Source organism: Sciurus carolinensis, chromosome 7, assembly GCF_902686445.1.
Source record: "Sciurus carolinensis chromosome 7, mSciCar1.2, whole genome shotgun sequence".
NCBI lineage: Eukaryota > Metazoa > Chordata > Mammalia > Rodentia > Sciuridae > Sciurus > Sciurus carolinensis.
Genome location: NC_062219.1, coordinates 40766999 through 40781199, shown reverse-complemented (window position 1 = coordinate 40781199; position 14201 = coordinate 40766999). Strand labels below are relative to the sequence as shown.

Below are 14201 nucleotides of genomic sequence, written 5' to 3'. Positions count from 1 at the left end.
TTGTTCCTTGTCAGAGTGGTACATTTGTTACCACCCATGAATCTACATTGACACATCATATTTATTAGAAGTCCTGAGTTTATATTAGAGTTCACTCTTGATGTACCCTCTAGGGATTTGGAAAAATGTGTAATGAAATATACAATTTCTCAATGCCCTAAAAATCCTCTGAACTCTGTTTCTCTGTCTCCTTTGCCCAATCCCTGCAACTATCTACTCTTTCTATGATTATACTTATTTTCAGAATGTCATACAGTTGTGATCATACAGTATGTGGTCCTTATGAATTGATTTTTTTCAATTGGTAATATGCATTTAAGGTTTCTCCATGTCTTTTCATAGTTTAATAGTTTATTTATTTTTAGTACTGAATACATTTTTAGGAACAGAGGACATTGTCTGACTACCACAGTTTATTTATCCATTCACCTGCTGAACGACATCTTGGATTCCCTCTCATTTTGGTAATTAAAATTAAACTGCTTAAACATCTGCAAGCAGTTTGTTGTGTGGATGTTTTCTCCTTCTTCAGGTAAATACTGAGAAGTGAGCATGATTACTGACTTGTATGTTAAGAGTATGTTTAGTTTGATAAGAAACCACAAAACTCTCTTACAAAGTGTCTACCCTTTTGCATTCCTACCTGCAATGAATGACTACATTTATGTAGGTCTACTTCTGGGCTGTCTATTCTATTCCTTTGATTTATACATTCTTTTGCCAGTTCTACCCAGTCTTCATTATTGTAGCTGCATACTAAGTCTTGAATTGGATAGGGTTAGTACCCCAATTTTATTTTTTGCCTTCAATATTGTGTTGACTAGTATAAATATTTTGCCTTTTCATAAAACCTTTAGAATAAATTGTTGATGTGCTCAAAATAACTTGTTAGGATTTTTATTAAAATTCAGTTAGTTCTAGATCAAATTGGAAACAACTGAGATCTTGAAAATATTGAATCTTACTATCCATGAACCTGGAATATCCCTCAGTCTATGTAGTTTTTCTTTATTTTATTCATTAGAGGTTTGTGTTTTTCCTCATATGGAAAGATCATAGAAGATCTACATGAGGAAAACTATAAAGCACATAATTCCTGAGTGTGTAATTTCTGAGGTGCTTATGTAAATGGTATTGTGTTTTTAATTTCTAATTCCATTTGTTCATTATTGGATTGTTGGTGTATAACAAAGAGATTGACTCTTTTTCTTTTTTTCTTTTCTTTTCTTTTTTCCTTATTTTGCAGTGCTGGGGATTGAGTCCAGGTTTCAGCCAGGTTAAGCAAGTGTTGTAACACTGAACTAAACCACAAAGCACTGACTTTTGTATGTTAACCTTACATGCTACAACATGCAATATTCATGGTCCAGTTTTTTTTCCTGATTCTTTTCATAGTTTTATATTTTCTACATAGACTGTCAAACCATCTATAAACAAAGAAATTTTTATTTCTTCCTTCCCATTCTGTATAACTTTTATATTTTCTGTGGGTGGAATGCTTCCTCCAAAACTCATGTAGAAATTTGGTTGCCATTGTGGCAGTGTTAGGAGCGCATTTTGAGGTAATTAGTGGTGTGATTAATTCCCTTGGTGGGTTTAATATTATCATAAAAAACCACTTGAGTGTCCCTTTGCCTCTTTACCCTGTCATTAGCCACATGATGACACAGCAAGAACATAGTCACCAGATGCCACTGTCTTGATCTTGGATTCCCCAGCCTCCAGAACTGTGAGAACACAATTTTCTGTTCTTTATAATTTACCTAGTCTCAGACATTATGTCACAGCAGCACAACATGTGTTAAGACGATAGCATTTTCTTAACTTATTGAATTAACTAATACTTCAAGTATGAAGTTGAAAAAAGGGTAGTCAGGGTGGACATTTCATCTTCTTCCTGATCTTAGTAGGAAAGCTTTCACTTCCTTAACATTAAGTATGATAACAGCTTTAGGTTTTTGTAGATATTCATTATCAAGTTGAAGTTACCCACAGTTCCTAGTTTATTGAGTTTTTAGCATCAATAGATGTTGGATTTTATCAAGTACTTTTCTTGGCACTATTGATGTGACCTTGTGATTTTTATTTTTTAGCTTGTTGATGTGATGGATTATATTCATTATATTTGAATGCTGAGCTGGACTTGCATATCTATGATCTTGGTCATGTTGTATAATTTTTATGTATTTGGATTCAATTTGCTATTATTTTGTTGAAAAATTTTGTCTCTATTCATGAGAAATACTGTTTTTCAGTTTTATTTTCATGTATTTGTCTAATTTCAGCATTAGGGTATTGCTGGCCTCACAAAATGAATAGCCCTCTGCTTCCATTTTCTGAAAGAGATAGTAGATAATTTGTTTAATATTTTTCTTTAATGTTTGGTAAAATTCACCAATGAACAAATTTGGGCCAGTTTCTTTCTGCTTTGGAAGATTATTAATTATTGATATCATTTCATGTAATATCTATATATGTATATATACATAGATGTATATATACACTTACTCATGTTGTCTGTTTTTGTGTGAGTTTTGTAAATTTTCTTTTGAAGAATTGGTCCATTTCATCTCAGTTATCAAATTTGTGGGCTTAAAGTTCTTCCTAGTATTCTTTTATTATTTCTTTAATATCTATAGGATCTATAGTGATGTCCCTTCTTTCATTTGTGATATTAGTAATTTGTGTTTATCCTTTTCCTTAACCTTTGCTATATATAGCATTTTTATTGATCTTTCCAAGGAACCAGTTTTTGTTTTCATTTATTTTTTTCAGTATCATTGATTTCTGCTCTCATTCTTGTTGCTTCTTTTACTTCATTTTTCAGTTTTCTCTTCTTTTTATAGTTTTCTAAGGTGGAAGCTTAGGTGAATGGCATTAGATTTTTCTTCTGTTATAGCTACACTGTGTTTTGAGTGTGGTAATAACAGTTGTTAAATTTTCTTCTGAAGTCTCCTGTTCAAATGTTTGGCTCTGAGATCTTCGTAAAGTCCATTTCCAATATCTTGGATTTTAGCTCACATTTCTATGTTGCTCTGTGGACCCCCAAAAAACAAAACAAAACAAAACCCTTTTTAGAGCATTTAATTAATTGGAAGTTCGGAATATATTGTTTTTCTCTAGTCATAACTCTTGCATCTTCCATTAGTTATCCTTTTGATACACAAAAGTTTTAAAAAGTCATGTGGAAAGTGATTGACTTTATGCTTTTATCTTTTGCCTCTGACAAGAAACACTGTTGTAACAAGAAAGCATGGATAACCTTTTTAGTTTTTAATATTTTTAAACTTTCTTTTCAGCAATTTGGCCATGGATTCAGAATGAACTACAGCACTTATCAAATGTATTCTTTGTTTTCACAATATGAAGACCTTTCTTTAAAGGGAATTCTATGATATGTGGAAATATAATCAGGGTACTTCCTTTTGCATCTGATTCTCTGTGTTCTGAACTAAGAGCCTGGAGTGGTGTTGCTTTCCGTTCTCAATGACCTAAGGTTGTTTAGTATCTCTGTAATGCTAGGAAACCTTCTCACTAACTTTACTCAAAGTAAACTGAGACCAAACCTGTTTCTTTATCTAAGGCATAGATTATATGTGGCCTCATTTGAACTGGAGAAATGAAAAAAATTCAGGTTAAATTCATTATCTCATTTCACTGACTTTCCTGTATCAAATTTCAATCAGATGCTATTATTATTAAATCATAGAATAAAAATAGAAATGTATTTGAAATTCCACCTTCCAATGGTTTATTAAGCAAACAGATCAATTTGTTCATGTTTAGATTCTTAGGCATCCTACTCATAGCTATTATCTACTAATAAATAGAAAATGAGATTAATTTATCTACAATCTACCGATCTATACATCCTTTGAGAAAAGTTGGTACTTTCATTCATGGATATGCTTTTCTCTCACAGCAAAAGAGTGATTGGTTTTTTCCCCTCATTTTTGAATATATTTTCTCTAGTACATTATTGTGAAATATATGAGGTTTTTACTCTTCAGTTTTGGAAGAGGTTTTCTATGTGAGGCACAGAAATACATCACACTGCATAAAGTGGTGTTTTCTTTGTTTTGTGGTTCAGATCCTATAGCCATTTTTCGTGCTTGACTTAAATGCAGTGAAGTCACTTATTCCCTAGATGGTTGGGTTGCCTTCTGCTATTTTCTAGAATTCTACAGAAATCTCTCTTGGAATGTTATTTCACTTTAATTATTTACATTTCCCCCTTTGCAACTTAAGTTTCCTTTCTCTGGCTCCCTCTGAGGTTTATAATTGGGTATGCCATGGTTGCTCCTCACCTGAATCTCTGTTGTAAGTTTTATAGTAGTTATAAGTGTTGACTCACACACTCACCTGCAACATATTGATAAAACTATGCATCCTCCCTACTTTGTGATATTATTGAAAGAATGAAAAACAAAAAATACACTATGACATAAAGAATAAATATCCATGAGTTTATATTAATATTAATAAATGATAAAATAAGGAAATAAATGGGGTTGTTATGGTTTGGATATGAGGTGTTGCCTAAAAGCTCTTGTGTTAATGCAGAGGTGAAATGACTAGATTATGAGAACCATATCCTAATCAGTGGATTGATCTATTTGATGGATTAGTACATTGAAAGGAGTACTGTGCTTGGTCATAACCAAGGGCAGTTGGGTGTGGCTGGAGGAGGGGGATTGCTGGGAGCTTTCCCTTGTGTATTAAATCTTGCCCTCTCTCTCCTCCCTCACTCTCTCTGCCTCCAAGCTGTGAACTGATCAGCTTTTCTCCCTTATGCCTTTCTGCCATGATGTCCTACATTGCCCCAGGCCCAGCTGACCAAATTAGCTCATCATGGATTGAGCATCTGAGACCATGAGCCAAAATTAAACTTTTCCTCCTCTAAGTTGTTCTTGTCAGGTCTTTTGGTCACAGTGATGAAAAGCTGACTAATGTAGTTCAGATGACACAATTCTACAGAAAAAAAGTGTCAAATAATAGATAATACCGGCTTTGGCAGGTGAATCTTAATTCCCTACCCTTCAGTATAGGTAGGAAATGGTAAAAGATTAAGTACTGGAAGTAAAAACTATTGAACGCATGGCAGAGAAAGCTGGCAGTAAGAAACCTTAAGCAGTGGCCACTAGTGACCTGATGTGGTGCCATCAGGGCACTGCAGGTCTGTGGTGTTCTGCCCCTAACCCTATAACCTCAATCTCATCAAGAAGAGAACATCAGACAAAACCAAACTGAGGGATTACAAAATACCTGACCAATAGTCTTCAGAACTGCCATGGTCATGAAAGATAAGGTAATATGGATACCACCGACATGTGGAATGAGATGGAGACAGGATGATAAGATGCAGTATGGCATCCTGCCTTCAGTCCTGGGTCAGAAAAAGGACATTAGTGAAAGCCTGGTGAAGTCTGAATTGAGAAGTAACTTAACAACAATATTGTACCAATATTAGTTTCTTGGTTTAGACAGATATATCTTGATTTAGATGTTAACTCAAAATCCTTCATTGGCTTCCCTGATCAAAACCAAATCCTTAATATGCTCTCACAGTCTTCTTGAAATTTTCCCTGTTTTTTTTCTTCAGTTTAGTGTTGAGCTATTTCTTAGGTAAAGGGAATCTGAGGTAGTTTTCATTTCTGGGTCACTGTGGAACGTTCTGTGCAAGGTGGAAAATGATAGGAACATTGCTTTTCATCATATTCCAAGAGGTCCTTGTACACAGAATTAGTGGCACTGATTGTGGGAAGTTTTGTAGAATGAACTTGTCTTTGTTTTGAGGAGAGGGACAAATGTGTGAAAGAAACTCAGGGCAACTTTACTTGTTCAGTAGAATCTGGAGAAGAAAAGGAGACTTCCAAGCAGTGTCACAAATGCGAGGAAAAGTTCACCTGAATTTCCAGAAGAGAATGGCAGAGTGCCTAATGCAATATTTCTTAGAAATCAGATGCCAAAAGTTTGTTTCATGAATGTAGTAGTGACTTAATTTTTGCTTTTATCTTTTAGATAAAAAAAAACTGAAGTAAGGTAAATACAATACTTTAATAAATGCATTAGATGCCATGTCCTGAATTCAAACTTTTTGTTTCTTAAATACATGAGAAATTATCTGAAATGGTTTTGATGCTACTTCATAAACTCTCCCATGTGGACCTATATTTTTCTGCATTTATTACCTCATAAATTCTGAGGGATGATTTATATAATCTGAGATTTCATTGTCCTTCCGCTGTTATCAAGGCACCAATATAACTTTTTTGATATAAAAGTTATAATCTTACTCATTGTGCTGCTGTTTTAGTGAAGTAGTTTTTATTCGAGTTGTGTCAAATGTCTGCTCTTACTAAGGTTTTTGATTTTATATTTGGAAAAAATGATGCTGTAAAATGCTGTTTGATAAGAAATAGCTAATGTATTTATTTCATTTTCCATATGGAGTCAAAATAAATGTGCCTCAGGCAAAACAGTCTATCAAGCGACACACAGAAAGCAAACACAGTGCATGGAGGGATCATTATGTTAAAGAAGTGTTTTTTCATTGCATTTCTACTCAAGGGGGTTGAGGGATATGGGAATCATTTTTAAAGGAGTAATTGCCTTCTGCATATACATTTGAAATCAAGCGTGTCTTTCAAAAGAGCGTGTAATTTTTATCCTATGTGTATGAAAAAACCCTTTACCTTCCAAGGTTAGATTCCAGAATCTGTTCTTTCATCCTTTCCATCAATGTTGCTAGCAATGTCCAGGATATGGCTAGAGACTCTCTGTCACAAGTTAACCTGCAGATTTGCTAGTCATCCCTGGCTTCCTGCTCCATCTGCACCATCACTAATCCTGCTCCTCCTAAAGTCCAGGGAGCTGAGTGGGTTAGGGCTTCTGTGTCCTGTTTGGTCAGCTCAGCTGTCCACTGGCAGTACAGAGCACAGGCTCCCACCTAATATATTGCAAAAGAAACAGTCTTAGAGATCATAAGGTACTTCACAGTCTGAATATTTGGACTGGGGTTGTACTTTAGCGGCAGAACATTTGCCTAGAATGCTTGAGGCTATGGGTTCCATCACTAGTAACACACACATGCGCGCGCGCGCACACACACGCACACACAAAATCTAAATACTCAAAATATGAAAAAAATTAAAGATATCAAAGAGTACCTTTCAGAAGAACTTTTACAACTCATAAAATTTTCAATTAATATGATTTTTTTCAGTAATTTAAGAAAATTCTCTAGTATTATTTAAAATGATTTATACACACCTCATGTGTAAAAGTCCTTTGAATTTAAATTGATTTATGGACAGCAGGCAAATGATAGGCAATTGTTAAATGTGTATAGTAAGAATATATACTCCAACCCTATGTTCTCTGTTGGGTTACACATAGCAATTTAAAATTTTTAAGAAAGCATTTACCTGTTTGTTTTGTTTAATTTTTTAAAAAAGAATCTTAGTTTATATTTCCCTTAATAGATCAATTGTTTTCTTACTTTAAGGATTTGTTTTCACTTTCACTGTTCACTAATCCTCCCCCCATATACTTTATTTTTAGTGCTTCAGTCAAATTTTGGTCTGCTTGTAGCATGCTATTAGCCAGTAACTGTAGTTTTAGTAACTGAATGGTTAAATTTTTTTAAAAAAAGTTTTTGTTTGTTCTTGTTAGTTATACATGACAGTAGAATGCATTTTGACACATCATACATAAATGGAGTATAACTTCTCATTCTTCTGGTTGTGCCAGTCTCCTTTTTGACTCACAAAGTATTTATGGAGAGATTATTAATGAAGGAATGTAGAAATGAGTATGACAGAAAATGTTCATATATTCAAAACGTCACTTTATAACATCCAAAGCCTCTTAAAGGATGTAAGAAAACTTAACGAAACAAATGCTTCAGATGTCAAAAAATATCAGAATAATTCCCTTAAAAATAAAAACATACTATTCAAAAACTTTGACTACATCTGAATATGATTTAAAACAAATTTGCTTGAAACATTTTTTTCCATATTTTCAACTGCATAGGTTTTTTTTTTTTGATGCAATAATTTGGGTAAAATAATAATCCCCTCTTGAAGTTTTTCTTCCATAGTTTCTTTATAACCTGTGCAATTCAATAAATATGGCAGGAACTTATAATTGACAAATGCTTTGTGTGTATGTTCACTTCCAAATATGTTTGATTGTCTTTAATTACTAGTATTATACAAAGAGTACTTAGGCAAACACTGTATTCTTTGTGTATGATTTTATAATGATCTAAAAATATTTACTTTTTAAACTCTGAAAGTTATATTCAGAAAATTTACATATAAATTATATCTCTTGTGCCAAAAAATTATACAACATGTAGGAAAAAAAAGAAACACAGGTTTTTACCTTTCAATCATAGATGTATTGTTAAGCTTGCCAAATTGAAAGTAAAACACTCCATAGTTATATCAAAAGAGATGTTAGATTGAAGGCAAACATAACTTTTTTGCCATGTTTTTTATTAGTTCATTGTAGATATGTGTAATTTGGGAGTTCATTTTGACATAAATTTATAAACTTGAAATATAATTTGCTCCAGTACTTTCCCTTTCCTTCCATGCTTCCCTCCTCCTGATCCATTTCCTTTACTGATCTTTCTTCTATTTATTTATAGTTTTTTATATTAGTGCCTTTGGAAATACATAAAGGTTGAAATTCACTGTGGTATATTCATATGTGTCCATAGGAAAGTATGATTGGATTCATTTCACTGTTCTTCCCTTTTCCTGTCCCTTCACCTCCTCTTCCATCCCCTTTCTCTACTGCACTGATCTCCCTTTTATTTTTGTGAATTCCTCCCCTCTCCTCTCTTCTTCTTTTGTCTTAGTTTGGTCTAGCTTCTACATGGAGAGCAACATTTGATCCTTGACTTTCTGAATCTGGCTTATTTCAGTTAGCATGATTTCTCCAGTTCCATCCATTACCAGCAAATGCCATAGTTTCATTCTTCTTTGTGGCTGAGTAAAACTCCGTTTGTAAATGTGTCACATTTTCTTTATCCATTTGTCTGTTGGCAGCCATCTAGGCTTGTTCCATAGTTTGGATATTGTGAATTGCACTGTTATAAATATTGATGCAGCTGCATCCCTAGAGTATGCTGATTTTAGATCTTTTGGATATATACTGAGGAGTGGGGTAGCTGGATCATATTTTGGTTCCATTCCTAGTTTTTTGAGGAATATCCATACTGCTTTCCAGGGTGATTATACTAATTTGCAGTTCCACCAACAACATATGAGAACATTTTCACCAACATTTATTATGATTTGTATTCTTGATTGCCATTCTGACTGAAGTGAGATGAAATCTCAATGGAGTTTTGATTTACATTTCCCTGATTGCTAGATGTTGAACATGTTTTCATATATTTATTGGCCATTTGTATTTCTTTTGCAAAGTTTCACTTTAGTTCTTTTGCCCATTTATTAATTGGGTTATCTGTTTTTTTGGTGTTAAGTTTTTCAAGTTCTTTACGTATTCTGGGTATTCATCTGCTATCTGAGGAGCAGGTGGTAAAAGATCTCTATAGGCTCTCTCTTCATGTTCTTGATTCCTTTACTGTTCGGAAGCTTATTAATTTGATGCTGTCACACTTATTGATTCTTAGTTTTATTTCTTGTGCTTTAGGAATCTTGTTGAGGAAGTTTGTTCCTGTACTAATATGTTGGAGTGTTGAACTTACATTTTCTTTTAGCAGTTGTAGAGTTTCTGGTCTAAGTTCTAGGTCTTCGATTCACTTTGATTTGACTTTTGTGCAGGCTGAAAGATAGGGATCAAGTTTCATTCTTCTACATATATATATTCATTCTTCTACACACACACACACACACACACACACACACACATACACACACAGTTTTCCCAGCATCATTTGCTAAAAAGGCTGTCTTTTTCTCCAACATATGTTTTTGGCACCTTCGTTGAGTATCAGGTGACTGAATCTAATGTGGGTTTGTGTCTGTGTTTTCTGTTCTGTTCCATTGGTCTTCATGTATGTTTTGGTGCCAGTAACTTGGTGTTTTTGTTACTATAACTCTGTAGTGTAGATTTGAAAGCAAGGATTGTGATGCCTCCAGCATCACTCTTCTTGCTCAGTATTCCTTTGGTTATTCTGGTCTTGTATTTTTTCCAAATTAATTTTGGTACTCTTTTTTATAGTACTGTGAAGAATGTCTTTGTATTTTGTTGAGGATTGAATTGGAGATGTATAACACTTTTTTAAAGATAGCCATTTTGATAATATTAATTCAGCTTATCCCAGAACATGGGAGGTCTTTTCATCTTCTAAGTTCTTCAATTTCTTTCCTCAGTGTTCTGTAGTTTTCATTGTAGAGGTCTTTAAACTCCTTGGCTAGATTTATTCCTAAGTATGATATTTTATTTTATTTTTGAGGTTATTGTGAATGGGATCATTTTCATTATTGGAATATAAGACAGTGATTTATGTATGTTGATTTTGTATGCTGCTACTTTGCTGAATTTGGTTATCAGCTCTAAAAATCTTCTGGTGGAGTTTTTTTTTGGGTCTTAATATAGGATCATGTCATCAGCAAAGAGAGATAATTTGACTTCTTTTTCAAGTTGTGTCCCTTTAATTTTCTTCTCTTGCCTTATTGCACTGGCAAGAGTTTCAAGACCATGTTGAATAGGAGTGATAAGAGTGAACATCCTTGTCTTGTTCCTATTTTTAGAGGAAATGCTTTCAGTTTTTCTCTGTTCAATATGATGTTGACTTTGAGTTTGTCATACATAGCCTTTACAATGTTGAGGTAACTTCCTTCTATCCCTAATTTTTCTAGTGTTTTAAGCATGAATGGGTGCTGCATTTTGTCAAATGCTTTTCTCTTCATCTATTGAGATAATTATGTAATTCTTTTCCTTAAGTCTGTTTATGTGGTGGGTTACATTTATTGATTTCTGTGTGTTGAACCAACCTTTCACCCCTGATATGAAACCCACTTGATCATGGTGTACTATCTTAATGCTTTTGGGTGCTGTTTTCCAATATTTTATTGAGAAGTTTTATATCTGTAGTCATCAGGGATATTGGTCTGAAGTTTAGTCTCCTTTATGTGTCTTTGTCTTGTTTTGGTATCAGTATGATACTGGCTTCATAGAATGAATTTGGCAGTTTTCCCTCCTTTTCTTTTTTGTGGAATAATTGGAGAAGGAGTGGAATTATTTCTTCTTAAAGGTTTGGTAGAACTTGGCTGAGAATCCATTTGGTGGAAGGCCTTTAATAGTTGCTTCGAATGCTACTTGATGTTGGTCTGTTTAGGTATAGGTTTTCTGTATCCTCATGGTTCAATTTGGGGAGGTGATATGTGTCTATTGAAATTTGTCAATAACTTGGTTATGTTTTTATAATTTTAAATAATTTAAAACAGGTATTAGCATTCTTTAAGATGAAGTAGTCATGAATATAAAACATCTAAAAATCTGTTTAATTTTCCTGTTTTGAAATGTATATTTTTAGAATTTTATAGTGCTTAGAAAAATGTGACTACATTATATAGTTTTGTAATTGAAATATAAAAAATGTGCTCTGACTTTTGGGTACAAAAAAGAGGGAAAGTGGTTCAATAAGACTACACATCATCCTGGGATCCATGTGGTAGGTAGGACCTGTATTTATTTATGGTATGGTGATTTGATCCCAGAGGTGAGCTACATTATCAGTCCTTTATTTTTTATTTTTTTATTTTTGAGACAGAGCAGAGTCTTGCCAAGTTGATGAGGCTAGCCTTGAATTTGCGATCCTGCTGCCTCAGACTCCAGAGTTACTGGCACTGCAAGTGTATGCGCCATGCCTGGGCATTAATTACATTTGACAATTTATGTACCTTTAATTAATGTACTCATTATTGTTTCCTGTAGGATTATTAGAAAAATATTCTAAGTATAATCTAGATAAGATCTTATAGCTTTATGAATTATTTCTAAATGAATGAATTGCAACTAAATTAATTTTTTTTCTCTGAGACCATTAGAATTATTGTTCTTTCCATTTTGTAATTTCTTTAGGTTGCAGACAATCAGGATTTGTGTGTGTGTGTGTGTGTGCATGCAATGATAAGTCGAATAAAAATTCCCAAACTTGGGCACTCCAGAGCCATAGCGTAACTGTCCTTTTGCAACTTCACTAAAAAAGTTGACAATTCTGAAAAGGGGGGAAAAAGAAGAAAAAGAGAAGAATAAATCTGCTGCTGCTCTTTTGGTGGGGGGCACTTATCTTTGGGAACTTTGACATAACACTCTCATTGAGACCAGTTTATAGGTAAGATTATTTCATAACAAGATACTTTAGATATTCTTAATTAGATATTCTTGGATAGAATCCAGAATAAACTGGCCTATTACCAAAATCTACCCTGCAGTCAGAGATTTCACAGTACTGTGTAGTACATACTTATTTAAAGCATACTAATTAAGCATAGACAAGTAAGACTAAAGGTAGTGACCTGCTTTCCAACTATATATATTGCATTTTTCTTTTTTAAACAGAGCAGGCCTCTGCCATTTCACTTCAGGGAAGCATTCAGTTGTGATGGTAAGTCACACCTCAATAACTTTCTTTTATGACACCCACCCATCCATCATCAACAGGAAAGCTGTACATAGTCTGGGGAAGATTCCCAGAAACAACATTCTGGGTAGGGCTTCCCATCTCCAGAAGACAATAATGTCATAAAAGAGTCAGATGAACCACTTCAGTTCAGCTGTTAAATATCCTCGACACCCAAACCACCGAAGATATTTAGAACATTTCAATCATTTTCATCAGAAAAACGGAAAGTAGCAAAGCTCACAGTCGTAATAGCCAAGGGATCCTCCATCATCGTTGAGACCTTGGCTGGAGTTTTCTTGGATCACTTGTCATGTAACCTTGTCAGTCATGCATTTTTGAAAACAGCTATAGCATGACTTACAGAATGATAGATGGAGGATGGGTTTAGAAAGTAGTATTGAGAACTCCATTTGTTGGCTTCTAAACTGTTGGATACTGTTAGTAAGAAATGAGCAAATATAGTAGTGAAGTAGAAGTGTTAAATAACCCAGTGCAACTTTAGGAGTTTCTGTCTATGGACATCAGTAGCCATCTGGTTTGGTTCTTTTCCCATATCTCCAAAGTGGCCACAACTGCTGACAGATAAATAACTTTATTTTGAGAAGTTATACACAAAAATGAATTTGTTATAGGCATAAGCCTACCTCTGCTGTTGTAATAAAATGCCACTGACTGAATTATTTAAAGAGCAGATATTTATTTTTCACAGTTGTGTAGGCTAGTATATCCCAGGTGAATGAGCTGGCCAATTCATTTCTTGATGAGAATTGTTTCTGCTTTGTAGGTGGCCAGCTTTTCACTGCCTTCACATGGTGCAAAGAAAGCATGAGTTCTGGTGTTTCTTCCTCTCTCAGAAGAGGATTTGTCCTATAAGAACATAGAAAAGTTTTGTCCAGTTCATTCTACTGTCTTTCCTACTCCCATACCCACACCCTTCCCTTCATTCCCCTCTGTCTAATCCAGTGAACTTCTATTCTTCCCCCTCCCACTTTCCCTTGTTGTGGGTTAGCATCCATATATCGGAGAACTTTTGGCCTTTGGTTTTTGGGGACTGACTTATTTTACTTAGTACGATATCCTCCAGTTCCATCCATTTACTGATAAATGCCACAATTTCATTCTTCTTTATGACTCAGTAATATTCCATTGTGTATATACCACACTTTCTTTACCAGTTCATCTGCTGAAGGGCACCTAGGTTGATTCATAGCTTAGCTTTTGTGAATTGAGCTGCTATAAACATTGATGTGACTGCATCACTGTAGTAGGCTGATTTTTAGTCCTTTGGGTATTTATACCCAATGGGATCATTTTCCTATGTTGTATATGAATACATGACCAGTGTAACTCCACATTATGTATAACCACAAGAATGGGATTCTAATTAGAATTTATATTCCATGTGTGACATATGTTAAAATATATCCTTCTGTCATGTATATCTAAAAAGAACAAATAAAAAAGAAAATTCAAACAATAAAAAAGAAAGAAGAGGATTGGTCCTAACAAATTGGTGCCCCATCCTTAGGACCTCATTTGACCTGTACCACCTCCTGACAGGCTCCGTCTCTAAATATGGTCACGCTCA

The 14201-nt window shown here is 34.3% G+C and overlaps 1 protein-coding gene across 4 annotated transcripts in view; it reads left to right on the top strand.

Annotated features, from left to right (window-relative positions):
• The window catches only part of Nkain2 (sodium/potassium transporting ATPase interacting 2), a 957495-nt gene that overhangs the window by 32105 nt on the left and 911189 nt on the right, over positions 1-14201 (top strand). The window lies entirely within an intron of this gene.